The 22,895-nt window shown below is 46.9% G+C and overlaps 1 long non-coding RNA gene across 1 annotated transcript in view; it reads right to left on the bottom strand.

Moving 5' to 3' along the window:
* The window catches only part of LOC142427660 (uncharacterized), an 87,660-nt gene extending 67,605 nt beyond the window's left edge, over positions 1-20,055 (bottom strand). Inside the window, exon 1 of the long non-coding RNA XR_012780071.1 lies at positions 19,844-20,055. This is a non-coding gene — a long non-coding RNA (uncharacterized LOC142427660). The remainder of the gene's footprint in view (positions 1-19,843) is intronic.
* Between the last annotated feature and the right edge of the window lie 2,840 nt (positions 20,056-22,895).

Genomic DNA, 22,895 nt, shown 5'->3' with positions numbered 1-22,895 from the left:
TCACCAAGCATGACGTCCTTCTCCAGGGACTGGAGGCACCTTGAAAGTCAGGTTTGGGGAGCTGCTTGCAAAAGATCAGTTTTGAAAACTCCACTGAGCAATTCTACTCTGGACACATGAGGTCACCATGAGTCAGAATCTTCTCAATAGCAGCTGATAGCAATTGGCCGAGGTGGCGCAGTAAACTACTTGACATGGTTCTTCTGGCGAGACCTTTGTTAACTTTTACCAAATGGTGTGTATGCAGTATAAGGGGCTTGTGCTACCATATTGTAGATGAGGTTCATGGCACCTTTGTAGGCAGGGTCGGAGCCACGCAAATAAGGTGTCTAGAACCCTACCACAGGGATTGGTTCATTTGATGGGACTTTAGGTTTAAAATGAGCCATCTGAGAAGCAGACTCTTCTTACCATGAAGAAAGAAGAATCAGGAACAGAGCATGTCATTTGAACCCAAATTCCTGCCTCAAACTTCCTTTGTCCAAGAGACAAAGAGCTGTGACACTGGTCATGGTAGCTGAACCAGTGGCTTCAGACAGGAGACTTGGTGGTGGAGTGGGTGCCTCTGGGCACTTAATCAGCAGAACTAAAGGAGCTTTAGCTGGAGCAGGGTCAGGCAAAGCTAGGACCAGGTTGAAGGACCAAGGGCTGGAGAGAGGCATGCCTGCAGGTCTAGCAGAAAAGGAGGCTGTCCTGATTGAAGAATTGTATCCTGAGTATTCCTGAACCTAAACTGTAACCTGCTACTTCCCTACTAAACCCTGTAACTGTAAATTTGGTTCTTGTGTGCCTATTGAAGTGAATTATCAAGCCCAGCAGAGAAGTAAACAGTGCCGTGGGCAGGATGGTTGGTATCAGAATCAGTAAGAAGGTTGGAAGGTAAAGGCATATCTGACCTTCATTTCATGGGCTTCAGTCTTGGGATGATGCTGACTTGGATTCCTTTCCACTTTGTGAAATTAGAGCAGTTCAGACAGTGCTGCTCACATGTTTAAAGTTGGATTGGAGCTATGTATGGAAAATAGCTGTCAAAGAATCACATGGGAGTGTGTGATCGCTGGCTCTGGAAGCCACAACGAGCAGAATGTGCAGGCTGACTGCATGCACTAGACCACAAGTTCCTTAGGGATGGGGCTGTACAGAACCAAGCTAAGCAGAGAATGCAGGCTTAATCCATATTGGTAAAATGGATGTTAATAACGGTGAGAAATGGGGTGGGGGGGCAGTGTTTATCCTAATGTCTAAGACGAATGAAAGGGGGAGATTGTAAGGTAATGAGTTAGGCCAGGTTGACTAGAAAAACAAATCCAGTGGTAATCATATACATGTAAGAGCTTTAAATCAAGAAGTAAGTACATATTGAGGAAGCATCCCAACCCAGTCCAACTCAAGGCCATAAGAATGATACCAGTCTATAAGCCCTCTTCCGACTCATACAGACACATTCCATGATGCAGAATGCAGGAGGCTCACAGACCGTGGGTGCAGCAGTCACGTGGATCTGATCCAAGGTTGGTGGAGACCTGGCAGGACTCAGGCAGCACTTGGGGTAGCCAATAGCAGAAAAGTGAAGAGGGAGAGAGGGCCCTCCTTATCAGAAGGTCACACCCCCAAAGGGACAGCATCATGCTGGGACTTGAGTGACAGGTCTGACTCCACCCCTAGCAAGTGGTGTCTAGTTGGCACAGATATAACTACCACAGGTAAGCATATCTTGTAAGAATAAGGGGGATCATCTTAGAGTGGGATAGGAAGGTATGTCTAGTGTGTTTGGCAGTTGGAATGAAGGAGAGGTGAGTTTAAAACAGAATAGGGAATTCATAGGATTTGGTGGCCAAAGAAATTGATGAAGCCATCGTAGTTCCTAACGGGGAAGGTAAGGCAGAGTCAGGGATGCATGCCTGAAACACAGACTATTCAGGGTTTCAATCCCACGCCTTTATCATTGTAAGCTCTTGGGAAGAATGCTTCATCTTTACAAGCCTAGTGTCTTATACAAATAGCAGCATCGTGAGATGTGTACAAGATGGTTCATGTCAAACCCAAGTCCACAGCCACTGGGTCTATTCTAACTCATTGCGACCCTATGTAGGGGTTCTCAGACTATGCTTTTTTATAGGGCAGACAGCCTCATCGTTCTCCCACAGAACAGCTGGTGGGCTTGAACTGCTGACCTAGTGATTAGCAGCCCAATCCCTTACCCACAGCAACACCAAGGCTCCTACACATAAAACAAGCCTAAAAAAACAAGAAAAACAAGCCTATCCGATGACCTTCAGTTATCACTCTCTCTGCTCCTATGACCCATGGGACACCCTCCGGGAGAAAAAGGGTGCTCTATTCCCCATAGCAACATGGACATCACTTCGTCAAAGAGACCAAGCCAAGAAATCTGTCACTGAGTGTGCAGTGGTTACCATGGTCCTAGCTGCTGGCCCAGAAATCTCAAGTGCACTTCAGGCCGCTGGACCCAGACAACATGCAGTCATCACTACTGACAAGGCACCGAGTTCATGTCCCTGCACAATGTAAGTGCACTCAGTGGGAACCTGGCACTGCCAACAGGTTTTCTTTTTGGAGGCCACAAATGGAAACCTTCAAGTCCCCCCTCATGCTTGGTGAAATAAAACAAAACAAGTTTCATAATGACACTATTGTTGGGGGTTGACGTTGATCAATGGTGTTACTTTTATCAAGGTCCTAGCGCATGCGTACTGTAATTAACAAGTATGTGTTCGGTTGTCTATGTTGGTACCTCAGTTGGCATTTCTTAGAATTCCTTCACTCCTCACATCACCAAATGCTTTTCTTTATGTCTTAACACCAATGAGTGCCATCTCCTCTCTCTCTCTCTCTCTCTCTCTCTCTCTCTCTCTCTCTCTCTCTCTCTCTCTCTCTCTCTCTCTCTCTCTCTCTCTCTCACACACACACACACACACAAACACACACACACACACACACGCCACTCCACCCAGTGTGAAAAACACAGCTCTGTCCTTTGGTGAGATTTTGCCTCCTGGTTTTGATTACCGGCAAAGAGTCAATGCAGACTTTTGATAAATGGTACGAGGCAGATTGAGCTGAAACTTGGTACTCTGGCCAAGGAATGGCCTCAATTTGAGGATGTAAGATAAGAAACAGGAAATGAAAAAAAATTTAAAATAAAATAAAAACCTCCCCCACTTGTAAAGCACATAATGGTCAATAACCTTCCTTTTAAAAATCCAGCAACCCGCCCCGTCTTGGTGACTTCCTGGCATGCTGAGTGTTACTTTTTATGTGATCCATGACCAGGATCCAGATGAGCTTGGAACAAAGCAAAACAAGGAGACGCAATGTCTCAGTCATGCTAAGTTCCTCTTCTGCTTGTGTTCCTCATTTCTTCTCCATCTCTTTCCCTCCTTGTCACTCTTCTTCCTCCCCTCCTTTCTCCTATTGCCCTTCAACTGATCCACAGATCATCTGTAAGTCCAGAGAGAATAGTTCTTGTCACTCACATTTCCTTTCACGTGTTTATGTTCTTATTCGCTCCTTGGTCTGTACTTTTCGGTGCGATTGATGACATTGCAGATGGCTGAGCCACACTTGTACCTGCTCTTGTCTCACTCTGCCCCCCTGATGGAGTCAGATATACATCAGGGAGCCCCACAGAGTATGAACGCCCATTAGTGACGACTGGAGGAGAGGACAAACATTCAAATCCAGGTATCGGAAACCCTGGGGCTCCAAGGTTCCCCTTAAGTTCAGGTGACTGTTCATCCTGGTGGCCTCAGGTGACTGCAGTTGGTGCTTGTAGCCAAGGGGTAATTATTAGTTGGCCTCCTCGTCATTTGTTGAACGCTTGCACAATAAATCATGTGACTTCCAAGACCTCTGCTGGGAAACACACTCATATCCTCCTACTCATGCTTCCCAGTGGTCAGGGTGTTGCCACACCGTCCCCCAGATGGAAGAAGAACTGAAGGAATACTCCTGGTTTCTCTCGGCTTCCATCGATGACTACGGGTGGGAAAAGGAATTGCACATGCGCAGTGCTGTCCTTCCAGGCCTCCCAGAAAGGACATCCTTGTCTGCTTATCCCTGGGTAGAAGCTTTGAGAGTCCTCTGTTTCAGCATCTGGTTGTACACAGCTAGCTAATTTGGAGAGGATGTTTTTTTAAACCTATTTTTATTAACCTTACATTTTTCCCTGGTCGCTTCAGAGTGGAAAGGGATTCATACCAGATTTGAGACATCTCTTTATGGTGATGTTTTTCATGAAGTGTCTTTATTCTGTCATTTTATGTCACCTGGCCAGCTACAATGGATAATGTGCCTGGGTGCAGTTTGTGATGGTGATGGGTGAGTGGTCCCTATGTGTTGGTATCAATTTAGGGGCAGAGAGCTGAGTGAACATTCTTAATAATTCGAAAGCCAAGTGGACACAGTAAGGTCACTATCATTTGCCGGCTAAGAGGGAGTCTTTGTAGGTTGACCAGCCCCTCCTACCACACAACTTCCAGGCATCTATTCAGTGCCTCACTGGTGATGGAAGCCCGGATGAGGGTTGCTTGATATTTGAGAAAATACCTAATAGGAAAGGATGGGGCAAATCACACCAGAGAGAAACAGTTCAGGGAAAACATTTTGAGTCATTAAACCTCTCAAAGGCAAAAGATATTACATTTAAGAACAAGCACAGAACACCATGGTGGGGGTACATTTTCAAAAACAATAGACAAAAGGTCCTTATCAATTACAAGTAGGGTTTCAAATGTAAAAAAAAATCAATTAATCCATAAAAAAGATTTGAAGAAAGGTTGACGAAATCTCCCTCCAGTCCCCAAAAGAATGTGAAGCAAAAGAGGTGAGAAATAAGAGAAGGAAGACAAAAAGTTTAGCTCACTCCACGAGGCCCAGTCACCGAATAAACAGTGACCCAGAGCAAATTGAGAGATGTATTTAAAGACAGAGACTCAATGAGAGGATTCATGGAAAATTTGTAGAGCTGAAGGGCACATGTTTTATAGAGTAAGAGGACCTACTGAGTTGCTAGGCCAATGAACATTATAAGAACCACATCAACCCCTCCCTGCAGAAGAATTTATTTCAAAGGACGGCACTGGATCTGCAGCTCCGGGAGAGGGACATATCTGATTATGGGAGCAGATGAAGGGGGAGGAGAAGAGAGAGGAGCACATCCTGGCCCACCAGGCCTTGAGGACAATGTTCCTGACTACAGCAGTCAATCCACAGAGAGGACCACATGGCCAGCCCCACTGACGTACCTCACTGGCGTCAGTGGGGCCTACAGGAGAAAACACCAGAGACATAGTGTGGGAATTGTGCCCGATCTGATCCCGCCACACCGAGGCAAAACACTAAGGGGGTGCAACAGAACAAGAAGGGAACGGAGCGGTGAGGTCCCCAGGGAATGCTGAAGGTGGACTTTAGGCCGAGGGCGTGGTGCCCCAACAGACTGGACTGGAAAACACTCCTAAAGGCCAACAAACAGTCCTGAACTAACTAAAAGCTTTTCTTTTTGTGGTGTTGTGTTTTGTTTTGTTTGGTCATTGGTTTGGTGTTGTTGTTTTGTTGTATATTGTTGCTTGGTTTTGCTCTGTCTTGTTTTTGTACATGTTATTATCTCCACAGGTCTGTCTAAATAAGATAGACTGGATGAACAATCTGGAGGAGAAAACAATGGGACCGACAGTTCCAGGGGGACATGGGAGAAGGGGAGGTGGGGGGAAAGGTAGTGGTGGTAACAAACCCAGGGACAAGGGAACAATAAGTGATCCAAATCGGTGGTGAGGAGGATGTAGGAGGCCTGGTAGGGCGTGATCAAGGGTAACGTAACCAAGAGGAATTACTGAAACCCAAATGAAGACTGAGCATGATAGTGGGACAAGAGAAAAGTCAAAAGGAAATAGAGGAAAGGGCTAGGAGACAAAGGGCATTTATAGAGGCCTAAATAAAGGCATGTACATATGCAAATATATTTATACATGAGGATGGGGAAATAGATCTATGTGCATATATTTATAGGTTTAGTATGAAGGTAGCAGAAGGACAGTGGGCCTCCACTAAAGTACTCCCTCAATGCAAGAATACTTTCTTCTATTAGATTGGCATTCTATGATGCTCACCTTCCCAACACAACTGCTAAAGACAAAGCAGGTGAATAGAAAATATGGCGAAGAAAGCTGATGGTGCCCGGCTATCAAAAGATAGCATTTGGGGTCTTAAAGGCTTGAAGGTAAACAAGTGACCATGTAGCTCAGAAAAAAACAAAGCCCACATGGAAGAAGCACACCAGCCTATGTGATCATGAGGCAAGGAAGGGATCAGTCAACAGGCATCAAAGAACAAAAAAATAGTATCACTGTGTGCTCACCTCCCAGATACGATGGCTGAAGACAAATGTTTGCATAAGCAAATGTGGCAAAGAAAGGTGATGGTACCCAGCTATCAAAAGATATAGCATCTGGGGTCTTAAAGACTTGAAGGTAAAGAAGCAGCCATCTAGCTCAGAAACAACAAAGCCCACATGGAGGAAGCACACCAACCTGTGTGATCATGAGGTATCGAAGGGATCAGAGATCAGGCATCATCAGAACAAAAAAATCATATCATAGTGAATGAGGAGGGGAGTGCAGAGTAGAGACCCAAAGCCCATTTGTAGGTCACTGGACATCCCCTTACAGAAGGGTCTCAGGGAGGAGACGAGTCAGTCTGGGTGCGATGTAACAACGATGCTACATACAACTTTCCTCTAGTTCCTAAATGCTTCCTCTGCCCTCCCACTATCATAATCCCAATTCTACCTTACAAATCTGGCTAGACGGTGTACACTGGTACAGATAGGAACTGGAAACACAGGGAATCCAGGGCAGATGATCGCTTCAGGACCAGTGATATGAGTGGTGATACTGGGAGGGTGGAGAGAGGGTGGGTTGGAAAGGGGGAACTGATTACAAGGATCTACATGTGACCTCCTCCCTGGGGGACGGACAACAGAAAAGTGGGTGAAGGGAGATTTTGGACAGGGAAAGATATGACAAAATAATAATTTATAAATTATCAAGGGTTCATGAGGGAGGGGGGAGCTGGGAGGGAGGAGAAAAATGAGGAGCTGATGCCAGGGGTTTAGGTGGAGAGCAAATGTTTTGAGAATGATGAGGGCAATGAATGTACAAATGTGGTTTACACAATTGATGTATGTAAGGATTGCAATGAGTTGTATGAGCCCCTAATAAAATGATTAAAATAATAATAAATAAGATGGAAGCTTCAACCACACACACACACACACACAAAAGATTAATGAGGTATAACTAAGAGCAGAATAGTAAGGGGGGGGGGGCGGAATATTAAAGGACAAGACGATGAAAGAAAAAAAAAAGAACCACATTAAGACCCAAGACTGATAAAGGCAGAAGCCTGACTTGAACAGTTAAAGCTTATTTGTCAGCAGAATCCCCCTAGGACGCATGCTGGACCTGATCTGGTTTCCAAAATGTTATGTATTGGGGAGTTGTATTTTTTGGTTTGGTGTTTGATTGTACATATTAGGGGGTATCTCAGAGGTGTTATGTCATTGGGGGGGGGGTCACCCTCTTGAAGTTGCGGTATATGTGTTTTCATTTTTGGGTGTATGAAAACCAGGACTGATGAACCTATAGAGTCAGCAAGTCGAATAAGGGTTTTGGCAGGAGGGGAGAACAGAGGTGAGGGCGGGGTGAAGGTGTGACTATGTCAAGGGGTTCATCTAGAAAAAGAATGTTTGGAAACTAATTGTGGTCGCAAGTGTACAATTCTGCTGGGCATGATTGAACTATGGAAGAACTTAATATATGTATTAATCCTACTTAATTTTTTAAAAGACGCAGGACTGAAATTTTATAACACGATACAAATGAAGGTATCCAATTGAACACCTATACAGGTTTCATAGAAAAGACAAAGAACCAGCAGGCGGGATTGTAAATACATACAGTCTCTGTGAAAATTAGTATGGCTCTACCTCAAATACCTAGGAATAGAAATTCCATATAATCCAATGGTCCCTCTGGTGGGTACAGATCTTAAAGAAGCAAGAATCACAATATGAACAGACATATCCACACCCACATTGATTGCAGCACTGCTCCCAATAGCAAGATGATGGAAACAACCTCAGTGCCCTTCAGGAGGAGAATGGATAAAGAAACTCTGCTTCAGACACGCAATGGAATACTATGCATCACTTAAAAGGGGGGACCAACCCACGAAGAACCTCATGACATGGATGGTAGTGGAGAATATTATGCTGAGTGAAATTGCCAGTCACGAAAGCATAACTATATTGCATGAGCCCTCTGATTTAAGGGTAGGGAAAAAACAAGTTAACAGCTTTCATGCCAAAGGGAGCAAACTTTGGAGATTGCCAAAGGGTTGGGGAGGACAAGGGAGGGAAGCTACAGCAATGGGCTAGACTGTTGATGGGTGTGTTAGTCTGGATAAACTAGGGAAGCAAATCCATAGAAACTCCTATGTACAAGAGAGAGTTTTCTATAAAGGGTAAGCTTACTTTAAGCAGGCATCCCAACCCAGTGCTGTCCAAGCCCTAAGTCCAACATTAGCCCATATGTCTGACACCAATCTACAAAGTCCCTCAATTTCAGAAAACACACAATGACGCCGACTGCAGGAGGAAAGCTGAATCAGTGAGCATGTAAGCATCTCAGTGCTGGCAGGGGTTTCCACACAGCTGCTGCAGCAGCAGGACTGCATCTGGGTAGGTCCATGTGGCTTCTCCTCAGGGATATCTCACAGGGAGTGAGCCTTGCCAGCTGAAGCAGGGAACTGGCTAAGGCAGCTGCACCCTGGTCCAACCATCAGAGAACAAGAGACCCCCAGAAGGTGAGGCTTACTGAGCCATTTATCTCTCTGCCCTTCAATTAATCCCCATATGTTTATTGGCCAAGTTGGCACAATAAACCTTAACTATCTCACGGGTGTTAACTGGAGTGACATTGGACAAAAAGCAGTCCATATGAGGGAGAAGAGAAAGTCAAGTGTAATTACATAGGGTCGCCATGAGTGGGAATTGACTCGATGGCAGTGTGCTTGGGGTTTTTTGGGGTTTTTTTGGTTTTTCTGGGAGTTGTGATGAGTCGATTCATCTGTTGAATACCAAGCTGGTGGCCTGCAATGTAAACCTCCAGTTAATTTACAATGGAAAATTGTGTACGAAAAGCAAATAAGGCAGCGAATGCAACTGACATCCGGTTTCACACAATCACTCTAGGACAGAAAGTGGAGTCATTCCCTTAAAATTTTAAATATGAGTCTTTTCCAATTTAGAATTTTATGCCCTGTCAGAATGGCAATCAAGTATGATAACAGAATAAAGGACATTTTCCTGCAGGCAACATCTCAAAATGACATTTCCCTCCCAGCGTCACTTCTCAGGAAGCCACTGGAGTCTGAACTCCACCACAGAAGTAAGAACCAAGAAAGCAGATGAGATGGGGTCCAGGTGATGGGGTGAGCCCTACAGAAACTCAGCGACCAAACTCGGTTCCAGTGAGTCATTTTGACTCACAGCTGCCCTGCTTGGTGGGGCAGACCTTCCCTGTGGATTTCTGAGACCTGTCCTTACAGGAGCAGACAGCCTCATCTTTCTCATGTGGAGCAGCTGGTGGGTTAGAAGCGCTGATCTTGCAGTTAACAGCTCCAAGTATAACCCACTACACCATCCAAAAATGGATGAACCCGACTAAGAAGCTAAGGAAACTTTGAAAACGATGGTAAAGGGAGGTCCGAGGAGAAGACCTAGACAGCAACCAGTGAGGTTGCTTGAGAGCAACCAATCCACATTGGATCCCTAGAACAGAGGGTTACAGAAGGCTGACTCTGGAATAGAAAAGAAAATTAAGAAATATGTTTGAGGTCCCTGAAAAGATTTTTACTCGGCTGAAAGGAAGTCTGGGGATCGATTTATGATACAAAGGAACCTAAGGAAAGTGGAAACAGGAACGAGTCAGCTGTCCTCTCCAAGGCGAAGAAAGATCTGGGCGCGGCTCAGACATTACAGGATCGGCTGTGCAGATGAATATTGATTCACCTCAAATTTATGATATATTTATTGTGGGAAGAAGAGAGAGGAAGAAGAAATGTTGGAGGGAGGAAACAATTTAAGTGCAGTAAATCCTCATCTTCCCAATAAAGAAGTCACTAGGGAATACAATATCAAAAAGTATTAGGTACGAATTGATACTATATTTTAAAGTATTCGGTATGAATTGACAGTATTAGAGCATGTAAGTATGTGGCACGTGTGGAGGTAAAGACCAGGAAGAATGGCTAAAATCATGGAAAGTGCTTTCATCTGAAGTCTGAAAAAGGAAGTGGGGAAGAGGCACGGTAGGAAAATGGTACTCTTCCTTTTAAGTCATGTATATCCATTTTATCTTTTAAATTTCTCATGTACAAATCTGATAAGAACAAACTTTACATTGGAAAGTGTGGTCTCCTGGGTTATTTAAATGAGGACGTGCTTGAGAAGAGATTGGTTTTTGTATGATCTAGCAAATATTCTTTACCTCTCCCTTCAAAATTGATCAAAATGGCTTAAGAAGAGAGGAAAAAAGACGGGCCGTCTCATCCTTCCATGTGCGCAGCAGATATTCATTGAGGTTTTGCTGTTACGGTCATCTGGGTTTTATCAGTGAATGAAACCAAAAAACGGTCCTGGTCTCGCAGACTTTAATGTGGGAAATCGACAATAAACAATTGACCAAAAGGAGAACCCCATTATGGAGTGTTTTATAAAGCAGAACTGAGTAAAGGTGGGTACCGGTGAAACAGAGGGGTGATGATTTAAAACAGAGTGCCCAGCTCTCCTTAAACACATGGTAACTTCGCAGATGTGTGAAGGGAGTGAGACAGTTAATTTAAAGGAGACTAGTCTAAGCAGGTAGGAGGACTGGAAGCGTGGTGGTTATGAGTTGGGCTGCTAGGTGCAAGGTCAGCAGTTCAAAAACACCAGCTGCCCTGAGGGAACAGTTGAGGCTTTCTGCTTCCATCAAGATTTACAGCCTCTCAAACCCACAGGAGAAGCTCTACCCTGCCCTCTAGAGGCACGATGAGTCAAAATCAGCTCAATGGCGGTGAGTTGAGAATAGGCTGGTGAAGGACACAGTATGGGGCCCTAAGGTGGGCAGGTACTATATATATACTCAAGGAACTCCAAAAGGTAAGGGTGATCAAAGGAAGCCAGAAAGGAGTGAAGGTGGGATGGAGAAAGCCATGGACATTGGGATTCAGGGTACAGCAAACGTCAATGGCCTTGTCGAGATTGCTTTCACATTGAGTTAAAGTGGGGTACAGTGGGGGTGCTAGAAGGAAGTGATATCAATTGACTGGCATTATAAAAAGACGATGGTGGCTCTTGTATTGAAAATAGATAGAAAGTCAGGGTCAAACTGAAACTTGAAACCATGGTGTTGATTCTGACTCATAGCGACCCTTCTAGGACGGGGTAGAACTGCCTCTATACCTTTCCAAGACTATAAATCGTGACAGAGCAGAAAGCTTCCTCATTCTGAGATTGGCTGGTTTTGAACTGCCAACTTTGTGGTTAGCAACCCACGGCATAAAACCCACTGCACCACCAAGGCTCCTTGGGTGAGAATAGAAACAGGAGCCATGCCAAGATAGGATGGATGACATCAGCTATGGCACCGTGTTGCTGTGGATGGTTCACAAACTTGACTGCTAACCCAAAGAGTGGAGGCTTGAGTGTGTCCTGGGGCACCTTGGAAGAAAGGCCTGAAGTCTACGTCTGAAAAGTCAGCCAATGAAAGCCCTATGAGCACAGTTCTACACTGATACACACGGTGTCGCCAAGCAAAGGAGATGGCTCTATAGCAACTGGTGGTGGTGACATCTCAGAAACTAGAAATAGAATTCCTGAACGGCAGCTCAGTTTGGATCTATTTTGAAGGTAGAGCACATGGAAAGGAAAAGCCGGGAGCAGGATGCAAAGAAGACCAGGGATTCAGGTTTGGGTCTTTAAAACTTGACATCTGTATTAGTCCAGAGCTCAGGCAGTATTCTGTAAGCTGAGTGAAGACAGGTTGTTGGGGAAGATGGGAAGGTCAATTGTGTCCAATGCTGTTGACAGATTGGGAGGCTCAAGACTACAAAGTTTCGCCGTGGGGCAGTCACTGATGGTTTTATATAAGCTGTCTCAGTGGATAGATACGGGAGAAAGTCTATTAATGTGAATTTGAGAAAAAAATAGAGGAGGACAAGCCAATCTGACTGCTTCGTCAGGCACTGCACACCATCCAGTTACAGGAGAGCCCCAAGAAAACCAGAGAAACACAGAAAGAGGACAATCCTGGAACCCTGAGCAGCAAGATCAAGAATGAGCCCCACCCCCCACCCCCAACCCTGGCTGGGAGGAGACAGAAAACAAACCGGAAGCGAGGAGAGGCCAAGGGGAGGAGCCCTGGCAGCAGGTCCAACACTGCATGGGATGGAGGCAGTAGTCAGGCAACTTCGTGGAACTCCAACCAGGAGACAGAGAAACTGTAGAGCTCGCTGGAGTGAAGCAAAGTGGACAAGGGATCCCAGGACCCACAGAGAAGGGAGAGGGGCAGGATCCAGAGCCAGGGTGATTCTCCCAAGGGGGACGCTGGTTACTGGGGCTAGTGAGCATGCCACAGAGCATCAGCAGGAGGTCTCCCATTTTACCAGACTCTGAGCAGCAACCCACTTCCCTTATATGTGTGTTGTACCAGTCTGGTCCCGATTGCTGGATGCTCACAGTGAGAAGTACCTGGGCACCCCACCTGGGGACGATGAAGCATAGTCCTCCTCCTCCTAACCCCTAGTTGACCACCTGCCCACCAGTTCCTGCTGCCTTCATTGCTGGAGACCACAGAACAAGTCCCTCTCTCCTGCTCCAACCTATTCACCGTGCTCCTGGCCACCCTGTGAGCAGCAGAGAGAGAGGCCTTGCTGGTGGATTGCCCAACCCTGCCAACCTACCCAACAGGCAGGAAGTGCCTCTGCATTCAACTACCCACATTTCCTGCCAACCAACAGAGTACATAGAGAGAGCACCTCCACACTGCCCCCCCCCAAACCACCTATCGTCCACCTGCCTGCTGAGCTCTCTAGAGCACCCCGATGCTCCTCAGCCATGGGCCTGCCACTCATCCACTGACCTGCCAGGCAGGAGGAAAGCATGCCCCTCACCTGCTCACTGGGTCAGCAAGGGTAAGGTGGAGCAGGCAAGCAGGGAGTGCAGCAGAGATGGAGTCGGTGGACACTCTGACCAGGTGGAGGAAGCTCCTCTGCTCTCCCTGGCCATCTGTCCCACCCCTTGCCCACTGACCCACAAGAGGGGGTGGAGAGAGAACCTCCGCATTCCCTAGCCACTCCCTCTGCCCCTCATCTGCTGATCTATCAAGAGACAAAGGATATTACGGTGCTCCTCAGCCTCCCACCCTGCCCTTCACCCCCTGCCCACCCACCTGGCAAGCACCAAGAGTATTCCCACACAGCTGGACTGGTGAAACACTCGTGTCAGCCTACCCTCAGCCATCTGGCATGCACAGTGAGCAGCAATGCCGGCTCCACTGGCGGCCGCTGCCCCAGCCACCTGGAGACCAGGGATCAACGCTCCCCTGCCACCAGCTAGATGAGCAGTCAGGAAAGCACGCCGGCACCCCCTACATATACACACATACTCATATACACATAAAAACATCCACACATACTCGTACACACATAAAAATATCCACACATACATAAACAAGCAGATAAATGAGTATAAAATAAGGCTTTCATGCCTCAGAGACATCAGGCAATATCAAATTGTATCACGAAGCAAGAAAAATGGCCCAGGCAACTCGCCAAATTAAAGGAGTAGAAAACTTTCGGCAGGAGGAGCGGGAATGACAGTGCTTGGAACGTCCTGGGATGGACTGAGATGTTGAATTAATTTTCAGAGAGACCAGGGCAAGCAGACAAAATCAAGAAGCATGTAGGCAAGAGCTGAGGGATTCAGAAAAACAGTACAAAAGCACAACTGACCAAATAAACAACAAGCGAACCATGCAAGATCAAAATGACGAAATGGACAGCCGTGCGTGCGTGCGTGCTTGCGTGCGTGCGTGCGGACTCCGTCTCGCCCAGGGGCAGAGCCTTTGCTGCTTCCTGCTCGTCTGATCTTTGCTAATGAATACAGGGGTGAGGGGGCAGATGGGGGTGTTGGGAGGTGCTGTCTCGCTGATATTTTGGTTTGCATCTCTCCAGTGCGTGATCGTGAGCAGATTTTCAGATCTCTGCTGGACGCCTGAAGGTCCTCTCAGGTGAACTGAATGTTCATGTCCTCCATCCATATTTAAATTAGATAATTTGATTCTCTCTTTTTATTTTCTGCTAAGGCGTTGACGTTTTCTACACATTTTTTAGATGAGCTTCTTGTGGGATATGTCACTGCCAATTTTTCTCCCCAGATTGTGGATTCCCTTTTTCATTATTTTGGTGATGAAGTCTTTTGGATGTCCATAGTGTCTAATTTGAAGTAGGTTTAACTCACCTATTTAGTCTTCTGCGGTGTGTGTGTTTTCCACCGTGTTTGACAGAGTATTCGTATCAGGGTATTGTAGCAGGGGCTCTTCAGAGTCCTGGTAGTGTAGTGGTTATGCATTGGGCTGCTAACTACAAGGTCAGCAGTGTGAAACCATCAGTCTCTCTGTGAGAGAAAGATGAGACTTTCTACTTTTGTAAACACTTAGAGCCTGAGAAACACACAGGAGCAGTTGTATCTACAACTTGTGTTGGAGCGGTGGGTCTCAGCCTTCTTAATGCTGCGACCCTTTAATAGAGTTCCTCATGTGGTGGTGACCCCCAAACAATTTTTATTTTCATTACTACTTCATAACTGTAATTTTGCTACGGTTATGAATCAGATGACCCCTGTGAAAGGGTTATTCGACCCCCAAAAAAGGTCATGACCCACGGTTGAGAACCGCTGCTCTAGGGGCTTAAATTGTTCCTTTGAAATGCTATTTGAGTTTGAAGAACAAAAGTAAGTCTGGGTGGGGAGGTGGGGGGGCACTAAAGTGTGGATGGGGTAAGGATGCCCAATAAAATTCTCATCTCAGCTCTTGCTGTTATCCTCAGTGAGGTAGTTAATTGTGCCAGCCTGGCCAATAAACACATGTGGGATTAATTGAAGGGCAGAGAGATAAATGGCTCTCACTCTTTGATCAAAAGACCAGTGTGCGGCTGCCTTGCTTGTTCTGTGCCTCAATTTGCAGGCTACACTACCTGTGGGACACCTAAACTGTGGACTGTGTCGCTGTAATTTGAGGTCCCTTTAAGAGCTGCTTCGCCACACAATTGGAATTTGCATCTCTTGAACTGGGGACTGACTGTTGGTGACCTGGCTGACTTTTGGTGACCTGCCTTGCTGTTTGCTGCCTGTGACCAGAGAGCCAGAATTTCTCCACAGAGGACTACCAGGTGACCCTCAAGACTTGAAGGACTGCCAGTGTCTCACAACTGTCTCAAGGGAGTGAGTTGCTCTGAACCATTTATACTGCTTTATAATTTAACTGTTCATTTCTTGTGTTATATATCTATCTATCTGTATATATATATATAATTATTAGTAATCTGGTTTTGTCTCTCTAGAGAATCCTGTCTAACACACTCAGCGAATGAGCATTGTCATATTGGGGGTAGGGGGGGGGAATCCTTGGTGCAATATCCCTGCCCTTTTTTCACCGGGTTTCTTAAAACTTCCTTTTAAAAAAATTTTTTTTATTTATTTAGTGAGGGAGGAGGAAGGAGGAGAGGGTGAAGGAGAGGGTGGTAGAAAGGAGGAAAGAGGGAGAGGGAAGGAGAACAAGAGGAGAAAAACGTCTTCCTAATAAACCCATGTGATCACCCTGCTTCCTTTGGAAAAACTCTCTCAAGATGACCCACCCCTCAGAAATTCCAGACAAAAATAACTTTCTGAGGTGACCATTCAGCCCTCTTTAATTGGTTCAGCAGATCCAAAAAGCGCATCCTAATGAGACTAAGACAACTGTTATTACTGAGACAACTTGTCTGCAGCCATCTGATGGTCTAAGTGATATGTTTAAACATGTTATTTGCAATAAACCCATGCATGTTTAAACTGGGACCCTAGTAGCAGTATTTTTCATTTACCCTCTTAGAGCACAAACAACATGCCATTATGGAAACATCTTAGCTATAGGGCAAGACATCATCTCACGTTAACCTAGTTACCAGACTTGAAGGATGACCATAGTCTCAGGGGCCGAGTAGGTCTATTTGCATAGCACATTTCATAAAGATGAGGTTCTCCAGCTTGGTTGGGTCCTTAAAAGCTTGCAAACAGATTTCTGAGATAGAACTATGAGTCTTCCCGTTAGGAGCAAAGGAGAACGAAGAAAAGCAAAGACTCAGGGACGCACTAAGTCCAAAGATCTGATGGTCCTAATGGATCACAGCCTCCTTCAGCTGGAGACCCAAGAAACTAGATGCTGTCCCAGTACTAACCACACTGTCCAGGGACACGAGAAAACTTAAAAGCTCAAATTGGCCATCAATTCAATTCTGACACAGAAGGCAGGGGTGAACTCCCCCTTTGGGTTTCTGAGATTATAACCCTTTACGGGAGTAAAAAGCCCCATCTTCCTCCTGGGGAGCAGCTGGTGGTTTCCAGCTGCTGAACTTGTGGTTAGCAACCCAACTCATAACCACGACACCACCAGCATGACTAGGACACAACAGAAGGTCCAGGGGCGCCCATGGGGGGAGGTGGATGGAAAACAAAATCAAGTTCATAACAAAAGACCAGATGCACGGGCCTGATAGAGGCGTCAGAATCCCTCCAGACTATTGCACTCAGATACCCTCTAACCTGGCACTGAAGTTACTCCTGGGGGTCACCTTCCAGCCCAATGGACTTGCTGAAATATATTGTTTCTATTATAAACAATAACACCTCTGAGGAATGTGCTCCTTAGAACCGCCAACTGTATGAGACCAAAGGGCATTATGTGCCCAAAAGCAAAGATGATAAGACAGGGAGGGGCAGAGAAACCAGACCAATGGAAGTAGGGGGCCCCAAATGGAAATGTGAGGGTGCTGATATGCTGTGAGGATCGTAACCAATGACACAGAATGAGTCTATATTAATGAATGAATGGAAACGAATTCGCTGTGCAAACTTTTTCCTAAAGGATAAGCTAATGCTTCAAAATGAAGCCGTGTGGGCATATCGCTTCTAAGACTCGTTTGTTCTTTTGGCAGTTCATGGTACTTTCAATATTCTTTGCCAGCACCATAATTTAAATACATCAATTTTTCTCAGTCTTCCTTAGACAATGTCCATCTTTCGCATGCGTGAGAGGTGACTGAAAATATCATGGCTTAGGTCAGGCGCACCTCAGTCCTCAAAGGGACATCCTGGCTCTTCCACACTTTAAAGAGATCTGGTGCCAATAATTTACCCAATGCAATGACTCTTTTGGTTTCTTGGCTGCTCCTTCCCCAAGCATTGATTGTGGAGCCAAGAAAGATGAAATCCCAGAAAGTTCGGTCTTTTCTCCATTGATCATGATGCTACCTATTGGTCTATCCAGTTGTAAGGATTTAAACTTTCTTTACATTGAGTTGTCATCCGCACTTAAGGCTGCAATCCTGGATGTAGGAATAAACGATGTGCAGGCTGGTGCCTGCCTGACAGGAGGGAAAGCTTTCCTGGGACATGTTTGAGCTGCTGCAAAGGTTTGGTGTGCACATGGAGGGATTTGCGTTTGGTCGGGGCGCGCATGTCCTGTCGGTGCTCACAAGAGGGGCAGCAGAGTGTGGGTAGAAACGTGTGTGGGCAGAGGGTGTGAGGCTGGGCAAATGTGGAATTCTCTGCTGAGTGTCCTCCTGGTTCAAGGACACGGCAATCAAGGCTATTGGCTCAGAACGCAATGCTGCTAAAGGTTTGGTGAGAGATTAAAACGTGTCTTTTTCTTGGGTCGATTTGGTGACCGTCCATCATCTTGGGCAAGTGATCAAACTTCCTATCCACAGGACAGACCTCCTGATGTGGTGTAAGAAATACGCTGTCACCAGTATGGCATTCTTGGCACAGCTGTTCAACTCAAGTGCAATCATAAGGAAACAATCAAGACCATTTCAGATTATGGGACATTCCACAAGACAATTGGCTTGGATGCTTCAAAGAAGCCAATGTCTTGAAAAAACAAAAAAATGGAAGGGCTGTTCTTGATTAGAAGAGACCCCAGAGACTAAAGAGACCAGGGCATTGCGAACCTTAGGTTGTATCTTGATCAGAAAATAAAACAGCTATTTAAAAAAGGAAAAAAGGGATGTATTAGAGACAGGGAAAGCTTAAGATGGACTCTATATTGGATGGTGTAATAGAATTGATATTAATTTTCATGGGAATGACATTCGTAATATATTTATATATTATTCTCAGGAGATATAGATTTAAGTTCTTGGGGTGACATGGTATGTCAGCAACTTATATTAAAATGTTCCCAGAGGGGCGGGAGTGGGAGTGTGTGTGTGTGTGTGTGTGTGTGTGTGTGTGTGTGTGTGTGCAGGGAAAATGAAAGCAAACACAGCAAAAATAATAACTGGTACTCTTGAAAGAAGAAGAGTGGGAGGGTACAACTTTTCTGGTTGATTAAAACATTTTCTGAATAGGAAGTTGGGTGGAAAAAAAGAGCACCAGCCATTGGGTTAACTTCAAGTTCAGCGGTTCGAACCCATCAGTTTCCCCCTAGGAGATAGATGAAGCTTTCTACTCCCACGGTGAGTGGAAAGTCTCAGAAACCCACTGGGCCAGTTCTACTCTCTTCTATTGCGGCGCCATGAGTCAGCATCAAGTCGGTGGCAGTGTGGTTGGTTTGTTTGAGCCACAGCAAGGGCTGGAAGGACGAGGGGGTGGGGGTGGGGTGTGGGGTGAACGCATATGTCAGTGGGAAAGAGACCCAAGTCATTTGAGCCTGAACTGCCCTTTCTTGAAAGTTACTGCTACTTGTTTTCCTTTCCTAAAAAATTCCTAACTCCAGCACAGTCTATAATTCAATTTTCAATTCTATAAGATTTCCCAGAACTGAAGAGTGCTTTTTAAAAAATTCTGGGCCAATCTTTTCTAGACCTTTCTCAGTGAGAGAGCTTCTCCTGGTTGAGCAGGAAGCACAGAGGAGCCTGACTTTCACACCAAAAAGCACCCCCTCCATGGGTGGTCTCAGGTGCTGCTCGTCACAGAGAGGAAAATACCGCGTGGCCCTCAAAAAGCTCTTAACTGGGGTCAGATGGCCCAATAAACAAGGCAAGCATGAGCTTACGTGTGCTTACTTACTAATGTGCAGTGAATAATTTCACATTTATGTCACCAGATTCTGCTTCTAGATCTGTCTCTCTCGCAACCCACAGCACACCTTCCTCCAGAATCAAAGCTTCTCCACAGTACAGTCCCAAGCAGGGAGGGCGTGCCCAGTAAGCAAGGGAGGCATAGACTTAAAAAACAAAACAAAACCAACTGTCTCCCATCAAGTCAATGCTCCTCTCATATCATAACCTTGTAGGTTTCTGAGATTGTAATTCTTCCCAGGAGTAGAAAGCCCCATCTCTCTCCCAATGCATGGGATTACTGGTGCTTACTTAACTAACCCCTACGAGCCCACTTTGGACCAAACTGTCCTCTAGTCAGTTCTGGTTCCCTACAGATCAGTAAAGCAGCACAGGTTTTAGCCCATGCTAACCTTGCTCCTTGAGTAATCCACCCCGTGTTTCCTTAGAACTCAAGACTCACCAGCAGATAGAGGCCCCTTCAAAGCTGGGCAGTTCCAGTGGGGAGGGGGGACCCCATGTGGCTGCAAGACCTGGAGGGGGAGTCGCCTGAGGCACGCTGAAGGGAACGGGCTGTTTTTCCTGGAGGAGAGCGACTCCGGAGAGTTGCGGGTCAAGGTTCTTCAGCTGCAGCAGAGTGGCCAGCAGATGCTCCGCTGCCACGGAGACAGACACCCAACAGGGAAAGAGGAAATGGCTTTACCCTGAGGAAGGAATTTGCTTCAGGGGAAGGCTGTTCAAGGGGGTTGGGTGCTACCAGAAGGCTGACTCTGGGGCATGTCCTCTCTTGGTGCTTCAAGACTTAGTCACGCACCATTTGGGCCATCAACGTTTCAGTAGCCCATAAAATCCTGAGATTTTCTTTGTTCCGTTGAACCCAGAGATGCTTCTTTCTTCTGCCGGTTCTCATTTTGGTTCTCCCACCTTCCAGAGAAACGTGTGCTCGGCGCCAGGGTCCTCGGAGCACCCCGGCAACAATGTCAACTGCAGCGGGGAATCAAGTCCGTTAACCTCTGCGGCCCAGGCAGAGCTGCGCTCCCTAGGGTGAGCAGTGGCTGACTTCTCAGAGGTGGATCAGCAGGACTGAGGTCTCCTGGGTGGATTCACACCACTGACTTTTCCTTGAGTCGCTGAGAACGAACATCTGCATCAGCCAGCAACCGAGAGACTCCGTGCTGTTGCTGTGACGGACAGCCACGCAGTCAGCTCCGACTCCTGGTGACAGCAGGTGTGGGGGAATCTACCTTCCACCTGGGAGGGAGGTGCGGAGAAATAAAGACGGAAACTGCTCCAGGAACCCAGGAGCCTGCGCAGGCTTCTGACGGAAGCTGCTGACGAACACAGAACCGCTCCTGACCCTCCATTTCCTCACCTGTAAGAAGAGAGGACCAGACTAGTCCAGTGGGCAGCAACCTAGGACCCTGAAGACCCAATGCAGTCGTCTGCCTGTTTCAGCCAAGCATAAGTTGTCAGGGAACGCTCTGAAAAGAACTCTCTGCCATCAAGTCAATGCTGACCCTCTGGGTTTCCCAGCTGTAACTGTTTATGGGAGTATAAAGCCTGGTCTTTCTCCCTGGGAGGTGCTGGTGGTTTCGAACTACAGACCCTGCAGATCCTAGCCTAATGTGTAACCACTGTACCACACAGCCCAGACCGTTCTCACATGCTGTCGGTGACTGCTTCCACACCACCAGTAGATGCAGACATGGTGTGCAACACCTAAAAGATTTGCTATCATCCGTCCCCTTTGCTGATCCCTGGATTGGCCATTTCTCACCCACTGTTTCCAATGCTTCCGGGGAATGAGAGTCATATGGGGGAAGGGTGGTATTCAGAAGCAGACTTTAGGCCTCAAGGGCGGACATTCGGATTCTGCGGCGTGGTGCTGGGCCCAGCCATCGCTAGCTCCACCAAGTGCGTGGGCAGGCCCAGGGCAAGGCATAAGCTCAGGGTCTTTCTGGCTCTGCAGCCCACCAGGGCACTGTTTAATGTGTTTGACCGTGAGGCTTTATCTTCTTAGCTGTGTGTATTTTGATACCAAGTGGTCTGGGTAAGAGGGTGAAGATGGAAACACAGAATGGCATGAAAATGTGCTGGAGGGAGAGGGAGATTCTCCGGTGAGTGAAGACAGGCCACACATGATTCGCCAAGTCTGAGGGACACGTAGCTCATCAAAATTGGGCACCATCGTGCCTCTGACGAGAGCGTCAACCTCCTGCCAATGTCTGTGCTGTGTGTGCATCACCTACCTGAGAAGGCAGGCCGATCTCTGTCCTCACAAGTGTGTGTGTGTGTGTGTGTGTGTGTGTGTGTGTGTGTGCTGGGGGGTAGGGATGGGGTGAAGAAGAGGGACTAACAGAGAGTTTAAATGGGGGGTTGTCAGGAGGAGCGGTCTGGTGGAGCAGCCCCCAGCCCATGATCGGAAGTGACTTCATGTCCTGAGACGAGTTGATGGACGAGAAGAGGAGGAAGAGACGAGAGAAAATGTGCTCCTCACACGAAACCAGGAAGAGTTATAACGTGCCAAGAGTTCCAACACGATTTAGGATGCCAATTGCTTTGGTTTGCTTTTTGCTTTGGTTCATCTGTGTTTCTCTCATTCGCCCCCACCCGACTGTGTCACGTGTTCCCAGGAGCTCTCCAGGGCACAGGCACAAGCCCCACCCCTCCCTCCCCGCCCCAGCTCTGCTCCATTCCCTTTGCCGAAACCTCCAACCTGCAGTGCAGGGACTGTCCTCTCGGTCACGTGTGTTTGGGAATCGAGCCCATCCTGGGGCTGAAGAAAAAATGGTTCTTCCAGGCACATAGAGACTTTGTTCTGGGCAAGCCCTGTGGGTTTGAATGAGAAAGAGACTCAGAAAGATCCACGCTGGACACTCTGGTGGCCCAGGGTCTTGGGATAGGCTCACAGGCCACCTCCTGTTTGCTGATGAGCTTACAGTGCCATCTCTTGGCCGCCCAACTCCCCATGGGCTTGACCCCAGGAATGTGAACCCAAACCCAAACCAAGCCCACTGCCAGCAAATCCCTTCAGACTCCTGGGGTTTCCGGGGCTGTCATTCTTGACGGGAGCAGGTAGCCTCAACTTTCTCTAGGAGAGGGACTAGTGGGTATGAACTGCTGACCTTGCAGTTCTAAAGAAAACACATTCTACTGTCGCCCAGTAGGACAAAGAAGCCTGCCCCACAGGTGTCCCTAATCCAGACTGAAGCAGACTGCCCCCTCTTCCACCCGAGGAGAGGCGTGGGTTCACCCACCGGCCTTTTATTTACAGCTGTGTCACCGGGGCTCCTAGGGAAGAGACTCTACATGCAGCGATGTCCCTGCGTAGCTATGGGAGCAAGGGCCACCTGCATCCCGGAGACAGTCCTGCATGCCAGTCCATCTTCCTCGGGTTAGATGGACACCACTTGAACCGGCCTTTCTTCCATTAATGGTTGCAAAAGATGAATCCCCCAGTATATTCATTTTTAAAAAGGGTCATTTGAGCGGCTACATGCACAGGTCACTGAGGC

This window comes from Tenrec ecaudatus, chromosome 15, assembly GCF_050624435.1.
Source record: "Tenrec ecaudatus isolate mTenEca1 chromosome 15, mTenEca1.hap1, whole genome shotgun sequence".
Lineage (NCBI taxonomy): Eukaryota > Metazoa > Chordata > Mammalia > Afrosoricida > Tenrecidae > Tenrec > Tenrec ecaudatus.
Note: the sequence above shows the minus strand (reverse complement) of the source record. Positions and strands in the feature narration are given on the sequence as shown.